We start from the raw sequence: 13,649 nt of genomic DNA on the forward strand, positions 1-13,649 counted from the left end.
GTCGAGGACAGCCGGACCTCCCTAGGGCCGGGGATCCCCCCAAGTTGCCATAGGTTACTTTTTAGGTGTACTCTTACAAAAACCTTAGGCATACAACGACAACAAGTGATGAGTGAAGTCTGTACAGTCAGAAGTCAAAGGCAAGTGAAATTTAAGTCTGCCTTTAATCTATGTTTCAGTCTATGGCCTAATGTCTGCCTTGAAGCATATTCCTGGGTCAGTTTACTCGTCAGTCTTCACGGATCTGTGCTAAATGATTCCTTATTTCTTTTCTTTTTTTTCTTTTTCCCTTGCAGGAATGATGTGTACTGAGAATATTTTCTTTACAAATATGCACGGTACCTGGGTCAAGGCTATCGAAGCGTGGGAGAAAAGAAAAGCTTATTTCAAATATGGCGTTGGGGCCGTTGATGCGTCGAGAAGTATTTCTAGCTATACGCAGGTACGAGCACTAACACCGTCTACACCTGGCCGGCCATTTTATATTCCGGGAGTATCTATCCACCCAACTTTTAATAAATATAATAAAACTCTCTCCTCTGAGGCTATTTAAGGAACTTGTCTACTGATAGGGCTGCCAGCCTCCAGTTGATAAGTAATACGAAAGATACAAAAGATCAAATGGTGCATAAATAATGAAAAATACGTATTCAGAAATCCACGAGTATAATAATAAAAACCTACTGTATTTTCTGGTGTATAAGACTACTTTTTAACCCAGGGAAATCTTCTCAGAAATGGGGGGTCGTCTTATACGCCAGTAAATACGGTACTCTGGGTCTTTCTATCGCTTTCAGTAGTACATGCTGCGCTTTGAGAGTAGCAAACAACCGAAAAACAAAACAAGTTGGGCGGACAGAGAACTGGAAAAGTTGGGGGTCGTCTTATATGCCCAGTCGTCTTATACGCCGGAAAATACGGTATATGAATAGGTGGACAAAGCAATGGTATTCCCAGTAGTAATGTATGGCTGTGAGAGTTGGATTATAAGGAAGGCCAAGTGCCGAATAATAGATTCTTTTGAATTATGGTGCTGGAGAAGACTTGAGAGTCCTCTGGACTGCAAGGAGATCGAATCAGTCAATCCTAAAAGAACTCGACCCTGACTGTTCCCTGGAAGGCCAGATAATGAAACTGAAGCTTAGAACGGATAAAAGGAATTCCTTCTTCACCCAAAGAGTGATTCACACATGGAATTCACTGCCACAGGAGGTGGCGGCGGCTACAAGCGTGGACGGCTTCAGGAGGGAATTAGATAAACATATGGAGCAGAGGTCCATTGGTGGCTATTAGCCACAAGGTATAGACAGGGACTCTGGGGCAAGTGATGTTCTGTATTCTCGGTGCTTGGGGGGGCAACCGTGGGAGGGGCTTCTAGTGTCCTGGCCCCACTGCTGGACCTCCTGATGGCACCTGGTATTTCTGGCCACTGTGTGATACAGAGTGTTGGACTGGATGGGCCATTGGCCTGATCCAACATTGGCGTCTCTTATGTTCTTAAAAGAACAAAGAGAGAGAGACTTAGAGAGAGTGTTTCAGGAAGATAGCCATGCTGGCCTGCAGTAGAAGAGGAAAATTCAAATCCAGTAGCACCTTCGAGACCGACAAGATTTTCTGGGTTTCTGTCAAAGGGAGCTTGTACCCCCCATATCTTGTTGGTCTGTAAGGTGGTACTGGATGCTGATCGACTTCAAAAAAATAATAATGAGAGAATTGCCCTGACTTGGATTGCCCAGGCAAGCCTGATCTCGTCAGATCTCGGAAGCAAAGCAGGGTCAACTCTGGCAAGTACTTGGATGGGAGACCTTCAAGGAATACCAGCAGTTAGGAGGTGGGGGCAGGCTTTATTCAGCCACCTCTCTGAATATCCTCCAGGCAATGCTCCCTGTAAGCTGTGGTGTCTTGTGAGCAAAAATTCTTCTTTGTGATCCACTGGCATTAAAGTTGTGAGTGAGCGATTTGGCTACTGCATAAATAAGTTTGCTCTGGAGCCATCTTTCCTGAGCTAAGACAAAAATCTGTGAGCCGGAGGCTAAAAAACTGTGAGTTGGCTCACACTAACTCAGCTTAGAGGGAAGAAGAAGGATATTGGATTTATACCCCGCCCTTCACTTGGAGTCTCAGAGCGGCTTACAAACTCCTTTCCCTCCCCCTCCCCTGTGAGGTAGGTGGGGCTGAGAGAACTCTGACAGAAACTGCTCTTTTTCAAGGACAGCTGTGCCAGAGCTTGTGACTGACCTAAGGTCACATGAGCAGGTGCAAGTGGAGGAGTGGGGAATCAAACCCGGTTCTCCCAGATTAGAGTCCGCGCACTTAACCACTACACCAAACTGGCTCTCTGCCTCCAAGCCCCCAATAGGGGTCAGTCACCGGAAGTCACCATAGTGTACGCGTGCACACACATCCATATATGAAAAATTAAAAATAAACCAAAAAAATTAGAGAATTGTCCGCGAAGAGCACAGAAACCAAGAAAGAGCATGTTGAAATCGTCAAAAGTCTTAATTAAGGGCTAGACCAGAGATGATACTGGGGGCTTCATGAATGAGTCCCCGTGTGTTTTTTTTAGTTAGAATTTCTGTTCAGACCATAGGCTTGAACTCTGCAGCAAAATGAACTGTTTGTTTAACATTTACAGCTTATTTGGTATAATTCGTACCAGATTGGATGTGGACTTGCTGTTTGCCCAGGTGACGATCTTTTCTTCTACTACGTCTGCCAATACTGCCCTCCGTAAGTATAAAACTTTTTTTTTTTTGGGGGGGTGGTATTTGTGGACATGTAGCTGTGATAGATGGATGAGGCAGCTTTTCTGTACAGAAAGATCCATTCCTATGTTGGAGCAGCAGCACCCATAAGAATTGTACTGATTTAGGACTGTTCACGGCACAGTTCTTATCGTGGGAAAACTCATGGCTCAGCAAGCTTTGAGGCTGCCCTGAAGGCTGTGCCCAGGATTTATTGTTTGATGGTGCAGCCGTATTTGGAGGTGGGATATCAAAGAAAAAAAATGAATGGGGGAAAATGGTGATTTCCTCATTACCAACAGGAAATGTTTACATCTCACCAAACCTCTCACCAGGGGTCATTTCATAGAAAAAGAGGTGCAGGAGCTCATTAGCATAACTCATTAGCACAACTCATTTACATATGCCACAACCCCTGACATCACCGGAAGTGTGTCAGAAGGCAACACCCACCGCTCAGGCTCCACTGGACTCTTTGGGATTGCTAGCTATTCGGGGGGGGGGGGAACGGGCGGATTTGTCCTCGCAGAGGAGGGAGAGCTTGTACCTGAATAAAACTTGGTCTTAAAGGTGCCATTGGACTGTTTTGGACTGGGGGACTGGGGGGGGCTCTGCAGCTTATCTGGATGCTTCTTGCTCTGACTGAGGGCTGCTGGGAGCAGGGGGTGGGGCTTGTTGCATGTGCCCAACCCCCTGGGCTCTTTACTGCCAGAGCTCCGCTCCTGTGCACTCCTGCAGGAAATGACCCCTGCCTCTCACCAAACCCAAGAGCCTCTGCATGTTTTAGTGTCTGTTAGGGTCAGAAATATATGTGGAACAAAGCAAATATTTTTATATTCAGAAGCTCTGGCCCAGTCGTAAATACTAAGATGAAGTCCTTCCTAGGGATGGACATGAACCAGGAAACTGGAGGTTCGTCCCAGTCCATGGTTCGTGAGGCCCCATGAACTGGGACAAACCTCCCTCGGTTTGTGAACTAGTTCAATTCATGAAGTTCATGGACCTTCCCTCCCTCCTTTCAACAATAGGTTCATTTTAAAAGGCATCCTGTTAAACAGAGCTTCTGCAGACCACGTTGAAGGTTTATTGCTAGAGTTATGAATGACCTAGCTCTCTGACATTTTGTGGTTGGCTACATCCCTTGCGGCAGCCATTTTGTAGCTGCACCCACCACCCTCTGTCAGAATTCCAAAGGCACCCACAGGCTCCAAGAAATGGAGGACCCCCCATCTTGAATAATACTGTGCTGAGGGGAACCAGCTTCCACTGATTTTTTGGAAACTAGTAATGTTTCAGGGGTCGTTTCGTAGAAAAAGAGCTAGGGGAACTCATTAGCATAACTCGTTAGCAAATGCCACACCCCCTGACATCAGGGGCCCGGCGGTGGACCTGCAAGGCCGGCGGGAGTGCGAGGAAGCCCCGCCAAGGCCCTCCCTGGCCCCAGACAGGCAGGGGTGGGGAGAGGCGGGGAGGAAGCAACTTACCCTCCCTCTTCTCCTGCCTCCTCCTGGCTGAATGAGGGCCGGAAGCGGGGCAGCCGGAACAGGGGGCGGGGCTTCGTTGTGTGCCCCCCCCCCCGCACCTCACCCGGGGGAACTGCGATCCCCCGCGTTCCCCCCCCCCGAATCGACCTCTGTTTCTGCTCTAAAAATAAGCCCTGATACTATCAATAGAAATGTCAAAAATTAAAAGTCCGGTTTTTAAAAAATCATATATGAGGTGAATCAATACTCCATATGGGAAATTTCAGATATAGAAAGCATCAATAGATTGCATTTTCCAGTTGTGGCAGCCATATTTCCAATACAGGAATGCTGTCGAGTGAGAAGTCTTGATAAAACAGACACCTTAACTGTATTAGTCTGACTGGGCTTCCTCAAAAAGGAGTTCTTTCTACATGCAGAGAATCTTTTATATATTGAAATACAATTTGAAGTAGTTGAGAATTCTGCCACCTCATAGTACAATCCTAAGAACATTTCCTTCCTGGGAGTAAACCCCACTGAATAGACCTAAGTAGGAGTCTTAGTAGACCTTCTTAGGATTACTTTCTCAGTCTATGAATGCATAGACTAGCTTACCCGTTTCTGGTACTTACAGCCCAGAAAATCCTCTTCTGCAAGAAACAACATCGCCAGGTCCCTCCTGACAATGAGCAGTGGGTGGAAGGAACCTACCACCAGGGGAGGCAGGCCTAGGCTGCGGTCATTGAGGATGTGGTGACATCACTTCTGGCGTGCACCAGAAGTGATGTCATCACAACATCAGCATTGTGATGATACTCTGGTATTTGGTCCAAAACTCTATGGTAAAAATGGTTTCCACCATAGAGTTTTGCCCAGATACCAGAGAGACACCAATGACGTGATAACATCACTTTTGGTACATGCCGAAAGTGATGCCTCCCCTGTTGGTAAGTTCCCCTGCTGGCCAGCTGATCAGCGGTGGAAACGGGGCTCGGGGGCAGGTTATCCCCGTCCCTGGCTAGTAGCCAGCAACCCTAGCAAAAAGTCTGATCATGGTTGCCAACTCTGAATTGGGAAATTCCTGGAGATTTGGGGATGGAGTCTGGGGAGGGCAGAATTTGGTCAAGGGAGGGAGCTGAATGGAGACGTGAAGCCATGAGACTCCACCCTCCAAAGCAGCCACTTTCTCCAGGGAACTGATCTCTGTAGTCTGGAGACCCATTGAAATTGCAGAATATAATTACCTGGAAGTTGGCAACCCTGGGCCTAATACCATTTTAGACCCACAGTTAAAAATAAATTTGAACTCTAGCCAGCACCATCTAGCTAGGATGGCAATAGAAGTAACTGTGTGCAATCAAAGAACTGTACTGTGTATTGTGCTACTCTGTGATTTCAGAGCGAATCGAGATAAACTGTTACCTAAACCTTACAAAAAAGGCCCGTCGTGCCAAGACTGCCCTAACGCCTGTGAGGATAAACTCTGCAGTAAGTTACTGAAGCTATACATTTGCTCCTCTGGTTAATAATCATCCTCTTCTAAACTATTGTTGATAGTTTTAAAAAGTCGCTCGGAAACCTCTTGTGAAGTGAGTTTATTTTCACCGCAAAGCCCATTATGGTCGTCTAGGGCTGCCAAGTCCCCTTGGGGGGCGGGGATTCCCCCACTGATAGGGCCCCCAATCTGCCAGTCTGGATCCAGCCTGCGGGGGGAACCCCATCCTTGAAGTGGCCAGATCAGGCCGACATGCCCGGCGCGATGATGTCGCCTGGAAGTGACATCATCACGCTGGGCATGTTGCCGGGCGGCACTCTAGCAATCACCCTGAAAACTCTATGGTACCATAGAGTTTGTAGTGCGATGGCTAGAGCGTCGCCCTGCGATGTGCCCAGCGTGATGACGTCACTTCTGGGCGACATCATTGCCGCCCGTGCGCACTTTGCGCATGTGCGAAACTCCCAGACTGGGTCCCCCCCGCTATACCAGGTAAGAGACTTTGCAACCCCATGGCCCTCTGAAATGAAGGCTTAAATCCTGGCTACAATTTCTGTGGGCATACGGAGCAGGGCAATTTTTGCCTTTCCCTCCCCTCCACTGATGTCTCCGACAAGCTATTGCTGGGGGGGGTGTCCCCCTGTTCCCCAGAATCAATACTTCTGGGGTGCTTGGACAGCCACAGGAGTTGGGGGGGAGACCCGTGAAAAATCACCTCCTCCTGCAGGAATTCGATGCAGGATCTAAGGTCTCTTTTTTCCCAAGCAGATCCATCTCAAACTAGACTGATTTGAGCATCTGCAGAATGAACCTCCTGTGGTAGGCCTGCCAAGTCCAGCTTGTGAAATCCTTGGAGATTTGGTGTTAAGAGCCTGGGAGGGGTGACGTTTAAGGAGGGAAGGGACCTCCTGGTGGTATAAATGCGCTAGACTCCACCTTCCAAAGCAGCCATTTTCTCCAGGGGAACTGATTAGGGTTGGCAAGTCTTACCTTCGACGGAGCAGGGGGGCTCCTGGCCGTCCCCTGGAGTTCTTTGACGGAGGTGACATCACCCAGAACTGATATCATCACGTCGGGCACGTTGGGGGTGCGGCCAGTATCATTCGAGGGAAAACCATAGTGCTTTCCCTCGAATGACGGAGTGTCCCCCCACAATGTGCCCAATGCGATGAGGTGACGTCATCACGCCGGGCACATCTCCGTGCTCCCGGCACTTTGGGGGTGGGGTTCCCCCTGGTGGCCCAATCTGAGCCGGCGGAGAACCAACCCAATTAGCGGGGGTTTTCCCGCCCCCCCCCAGGGGGACCTGGAAACCCTAGAACTGATCCTTGTAGTCTGGAGATCAATTGTAATCCCGGGAGATCTCCAGGCCCTATTTGGAGCTTGGCAATTCGATCAAAGCCCAAAGTGAGGCCTCTCGAGAAGGTACTGGGAGAAGAGTGCCAGCGTGGTGTCGTGGTTAAGAGTGGTAGACTCTGATCTGGAGAATTGGGTTTGATTCTCCTTCCACAATAAGCCTGCCGGGGGATCTTGGGCCAGTCACAGTTCCTCTCAGAGCTCCCTCAGCCTCATCTACCTCACAAGGTGACTGTTGTGGGGAGAGGAAGGGAAGGCAATTGTAGGCCGCTTTGAGACACATGAGGCCTGCGGGGTGACCTTGCGTCAGTCACAGTTCCTCTCAGAACTCTCTCAGCCCCACCTGCCTCACAGGGTGCCTGTGGTGGGAGAGGAAGGGAAGGTGATTTTAAGCGTCTTCGAGACTCCTCAGGGTAGAGAAAAGTGGGGTAGAAGAAACAACTCTTCTTCTTTCTGTTAACTGAAGAGACCATGGCTGCAGACAGCATTCCCTCCAGAGGGCCGGAGCCATTTAGTGCTATGTGGGCAGAAACAACCAGCAACTAACTCTTAGGCTGAGCTCAGACTGGCCGTTTGCCCCGAGATAGGCACGTGCCAGAAACGTTTCACAAACGGATTAAAGGGGCCGTTCACACAGGCACATCTGTCAGTCGTTCCCCAGTCGTACTCAGCCCGTCTTGTAGCGTCTGCCTCCCGAGTTTAAAAAGTACCTGGTGAAAGTGGTAGCAAACCCTGGAGAGCGCGTTCATCCCGCACCAACAAAGTGTGAACGCCGAAAGCTGCAACCGCTTGTGCGGATATGCGCATATCTCCGGATTACCAAAAAGAAAGCCGCGCCTTACAGCCGCGCCTCCACCAGGGGCGGGCCAACAGTGCGAACGCTCCCTCGCGCCTCCTCCCCGGTATGCTCCCGCATCAGTCGGTGCAGTGTGACCGGGAATACCCGGAACAAGTTGTTCCGGCTCTTCTTTTGCCACGACTCCCTTGCGCTTCAAACTGCCAGTCTGAACTCAGCCTTAGAGTCAAAGAATGAAGCGGCCATGACAGCTGAAGTGATAGGGAGTCATTTGTTCTTGGTAATGTATGGGCCACAGCTTCCTGCCCCAGCGCCAACCTCTGAATAAAATGGCCAGCTTCAGGTTGGGAAATTCCTGGAGATTCCTGGGAGGAACCTGGGGAGGGTGAGTTCGGGGAAGGGAGGCACCTCAGTGGGGATAATGCCACAGAGTCCACCCTCCAGAGCAGATCTTTTCTCGGGGGAACTGATCTCTGTAGCCTGGAGATTCCTGGGAGATCTCCGGCTGTCACCTGGAGGCTGGCAAACGTACCCTGAATATTTTTGAAGGCAGCCTCGTGGAAAGTTCACCACAGAAATAAATCCAACATGTTGCCAAGGCAAAGGACCTCTTAGGGTTGTCCGAAAGTGCAACTGGTAGGAGGGCTGTGGGCGGTGATATGGGGTGCTGCTGCAATGCTGGCTGAAGTGTCTCATGTCTTCCAGTAATAAAAGCAGCCGCAAACTAAGTAGCTCTACAAATTGCCAAAAACTCTATGATAAAACCGTAGAGTTTCTGGAAATTGCTAGGACTACACCAGACGAGAGCACGGTTAGCCCTAGGAATTGCAGGGAGCTCTATGAAAAACCATAGAGTTTCTGGAAATTGCTAGGACTATACCAGAAGAGATCGCGGTTAGCTCTAGGAATTGCAGGGAACTCTATGGGAAAACCATAGAGTTTCTGGAAATTGCTAGAACTACACCAGAAGAGATTGTGGTTAGCTCTAGGGATTGCAGGAAACTCTACGGAAAAACCATAGATCTTAGAGATACCCATTGTCGTGTCCCCTTTTTAAACAAGAAGTCCTGTGATACAGTTTGTTTCTTTTTTAATTTTTCCTCCTCCGGGAGCAGGAGGTAGGGGGCTCTGGCAGCCCTTTCCCCTCTCTTTCAGAGTGGAATGATACCTACATATTTTGGATCAATAAGGATAAATGAACCTTGGACACAACGTTACTGACATAATGCACCATGTATATCAGACAATATATGATCACCCGTGTCTAGTTCCAGCTCCTGCCAACCTAGCAGTTCGAAAGCAAGAAATTGCAAGTAGATAAATAGGTACCACTTTGGTGGGAAGGTAACAGTGTTCCGTGCGCCGTGGTGTTTAGTCATGCCGGCCACATGACCATGGAAACATCTTCGGACAGCGCTGGCTCTTCGGCTTTGGAACGGAGATGAGCACCACAACCCTAGAGTCGGACTCGACTGGCTTTCGAGCAAGGGAACCTTTACCTTTACCTATATTAGACAAAAGTAGGGTAGACAAGAGAGTTATTCTGGGAATTGCTAGAATTACACCAGAAGAATTCATGGTTAGTTCTAGGAACTGCAGGAAAGTCTATGGAAAAACCATAGATCTTAGAGCTTCCCATTGTCAGGTCCCTTTTTAAAACCAGCTTGGTTGACAGGTTAAGAGTGGTGGACTCTAATCTGGGAGGACCGGGTTTGATTCCCTCCTCCTTCACATGCAGCTGCTGGTGTGACCTTGGGTCAGTTACAGTTCTCTCAGAGCTGTTCTCTCAAGGGCAGTCCTCGGGAGAGCTCTCTCAGCCCCACCTACCTCACAGGGTGTCTGTTGTGGGGAGGGGAAAGGAAAGGAGATTGTGAGCCGCTGTGAGACTCCTTTGGGTAGTGAATGGCAGGGTATAAATCCAATCTCCTCCTCCTTTCTGGTTTCCTAACTTTGTTTTCGTTGGGTTCCTTTTCAGCCAACCCCTGCAAGTATATGGATACTACCGGCAACTGCAAGCAATTGAAGGAGCAGTTCTCCTGTAAAACATCATTATTAAAAAAGCACTGTAAGGCAACCTGTAGGTGCAAAACAGAAATTATATAGTGTATGCATGAACATCACAAGACCAGTCCTCGGACAGCTGTTCTTGATGGAAGAATTTTAGAGACTCTGCATTGAAAGGCAACTCACGATTCTCCCCCTAAGACTGGTCAGCATTTACCCTGTCATTTACTGGTATCAAAAAAAGAAGACCATCTCCAGAACTTATTTGCAAGTTTGCAAACACGTGGACAAAATTTCCCCTTGCATTAGAACTATTGCGCAAATAGAAATGCAAGGAAAAGCCTGCGGTAGCTGCTTGCACTAAGTCAAACGTATCTCCAACTGGGGCTTTTCTGCATTGGCATTTTCCATGCTCCTGTGTTCTTGTTACTTCAGGGCTTTCTTCTGTTTTGCATGTGTCTCGCTCCCTCTAGTGGTCAGTTTGATATTATATCTCTTTATGTCCAGCATAAAACCCTGCAGTTTAAATCTTCAAGGAGATATGCCTGTCATGAAGCGGTGTAATACTGAACTGACCACTAGAGGGAGAAAAACATGCATAGAATAGAAAAACACCCCCGAAGCAACAGGAACACACAGATGAGGAAACTGTGAAGTGGGAAAGCCCTTGCATTTCCACTGGTGCCTGATCTTGCGCAACCAATTTCTGACACGATTCTATATTGAGAGGAAAGTGCTCATTGGTACACAAAATCTTGCGCATCACTGGCTCCGAGCCTGTGTCTGCTTCGTTTTTCTTTATTTATTCTTCTGCATCAAAACCACATTTTGCTACTGCAGAGCTAGGCATTTAAATATTGCGAAGTGTTTATCATACTTCTCCATGCCGCCCCCAACATGGTTCTAACTTTGCCTTAGGTTTTAGTTCTGGATAAAACAGCAATAAAGATATATTTTATGTCATATTTGAGTCCAGTAGCACCTTAGAGACCAGCAAGAGTTTCAGGGCATAAGCTTTCGAGAGTCAAAACTCGCTTCGTAATTATCTATCATCTATCTATCTATCTATCTATCTATCTATCTATCTATCTATCTATCTATCTATCTATCTATCTATCTATCATCTGGCAAAGGGAGCTTTTTTTAAACAAAACACTTATTAATTTTCCATATACCATACAAACAAATAACCTTCTCTTCTTGTTTGCCTTAGAGATTTTGTTGGCTGTAAAAGCAATAAAAATAAATACATCCTTTATCGTTACTGATGTCAGTTGATGACGAGAAAGCCAACCAGTGATTCAGTCCTGCAGATAGGCAAGGGCAGAGTCCAAGGGCTTTGGCCCAGCAAGCGTTCTGATTGGCTGTGTAGATTTTTTAAATGTAGCCTTGGCAGCAGCTGCTGTCACAGCACAAGGATCTTCCCTGTGTGACTGAGGGTAGGCTGCGGCAGCCATTTTGTGCTGGGCTCCGCCTCCCGTGGCAGCCATTTTGTGGGTGCGCCCATCATGTTGTGTTAGAATTTCTGCCGGCTCAAAAATGTTGGAGAACCCCTGCCCTAGAGCCTCAGAAGCAAAACAGAGTTATGTCACGCCCCTCTGAGGGTCCCGGTTGCCTGCTGCCCTCTAATGCCACATCCGCTGCCCTGGTTGTAGATCCTTGGAGCTTCAGAATGGGAGGAGATGGGGGTGTACCCACCTGGGTCCTCTGGCTGGAGCCCAGCTGGCTGCTTCCTCCCTGGCTCTTCATTTGGACCGGCCTTATATCTCCCTGGTCAATCCCAACCCTTCCCTGCTCCCACCTTGACTGGCCCTTCCTCCTGTCCCTCTGCCCCAGCTGGGACCCATTGGCTGGTGGCTGTTTGGACCCTCCCTTCTTCCATCTACCCCTCAGTATCATCCTGTCCTGCCCAATGGTGTAGTGGTTAAATGTGCGGTGTGGTGGTTAAGTGCACAGACTCTAATCTGGGAGAATGGGGTTTGATTCTCCACTTGCATCTGGCTGGATGACCCTGGGCAAGCCATAGTTCTGATAAGAGCTGTTCTCAAAAAAGAGCAGTTTCTGTCAAGAACTCTCTGAGCCCCACCCACCTACCTCCCAGGGTGTCTGTTGTGGGGAGGGGAAGGGAAACGAGATTGTAAGCCGCTCTGAGACACCTTTGGGTAGGGAAGGGCGAGGTATAAATCCAATCTCCTCCTCCTCCTCCTCCTCTAATGCTGGTTGAGGCTGTTGGGGATGAGGGTGATGGAGGGTGGGCCTGATCCTTCCGCCCTGCTGCCATCCAGAGGGGTGCCCCATCACCTGCCATCTCCCGCCTCCTCCTGAATCTTTGGACCATGCACTGGGCTTGAAGCTTGCCGTCATGCCCTCTCCTACTGCGGCCGGACAACATAGCCCCTTCGAAGACACACCAGGCCACCGTCGCTGATTTGGCTGCTGGGGTGGGTAGGGTTGAGCTGCTGGGAGCTGCAATGGCCAGTGGATCCATGGCGGGGCCAGCCGGACCTTCCTTGTGGGGCCAGCCGGACCTTTGCCATACCCTGCTGTGAGCAAAGATCCTCCTTTGTGCTCTACCGGCATCAGGGCCGGCTCACCCACTAGGCGAACTAGGCATTCGCCTAGAGTGCTGGGCCCTGGATGGGGTGCTGAGCTGTGCCTACCCCCCGCTGCCAAAAGCCCGCAAGCAGCTCTCCAAGGGTGGGCCTGATCCTTCCGCCCTGCTGCCATCCAGAGGGGTGCCCCATCACCTGCCATCTCCCGCCTCCTCCTGAATCTTTGGACCATGCACTGGGCTTGAAGCCTGCCGTCATGCCCTCTCCTACTGCGGCCGGACAGCATGGCCCCTTCGAAGACACACCAGGCCACCGTCGCTGATTTGGCTGCTGGGGTGGGTAGGGTTGAGCTGCTGGGAGCCGCAAGGGCCGGTGGATCCATGGCGGGGCAAGCCGGACCGTCCTTGTGGGGCCAGCCAGACCTTTGCCATACCATGCCGTGAGCAAAGATACTCCTTTGTGCTCTACCGGCATGAAAGTTGTGAGCGAGCCATTTGGCTGCCGCATCAATCAGTTTGCTCCGGAGCCCTCCTTCCTGTGCTGAGACAAAAATGTATGAGCCGGAGGCTGAAAAAACTGTCAGCTCGCTCACCCTGACTCAGCTTAGAGGGAACCCTGCCTGCTGCCACTCTGAAGAGGGTTCTCTCCCCTGCGGCAGCTCTTCTGGGCTCAGGTGAGTCCTGGGGGTGGGGGTGGGAGTCCGGGGCGGTAGCCTGGCTCAAGGTCCTGGGCGTCCCTGCTGCTTCCCCTCGCTGGCTTGCAGCTGTTGCCACCGCTGGCCCCAGACAACTTTTACAGGAAGAAGTACGGATGCTCGTTCGCCCGCCAGTTCTGTCTGTGACCTGTACACAGGCTGGGGTCAGTATGGTTGAATCATTCGACACACTGTCGATGTTTGTGATGTGTGTTCTGCTATTGAATTCCCACCACTCCCCCCACCCCATCTGCTGTCGCCTCCCCAGCTGCTGTTTACCGCACTCTTTAAGTACACAACACACTTGGAAACCCTGAGCCCGGCCCAGCCCTGCCTCCCTTTCTCCAGTTTGAGAGCCAGTTTGGTGTCGTGGTTAAGTGCGCGGAATCTAATCTGGGAGAACTGGGTTTGATTCCCAACTCCTTCACTTGCACCTGCTGGATGACCTTGGGCAAGCCATAGCTCTGTCAGAGCTGTTCTTGAAAAAAAGCCGTTTCTGTCAAGAGCTCTCTCAGCCCCACCTACCTCACAGGGTGTCT

Source organism: Gekko japonicus, unplaced genomic scaffold (assembly GCF_001447785.1).
Source record: "Gekko japonicus isolate JY-2015 unplaced genomic scaffold, Gekko_japonicus_V1.1 scaffold1595, whole genome shotgun sequence".
Taxonomy (NCBI): domain Eukaryota; kingdom Metazoa; phylum Chordata; class Lepidosauria; order Squamata; family Gekkonidae; genus Gekko; species Gekko japonicus.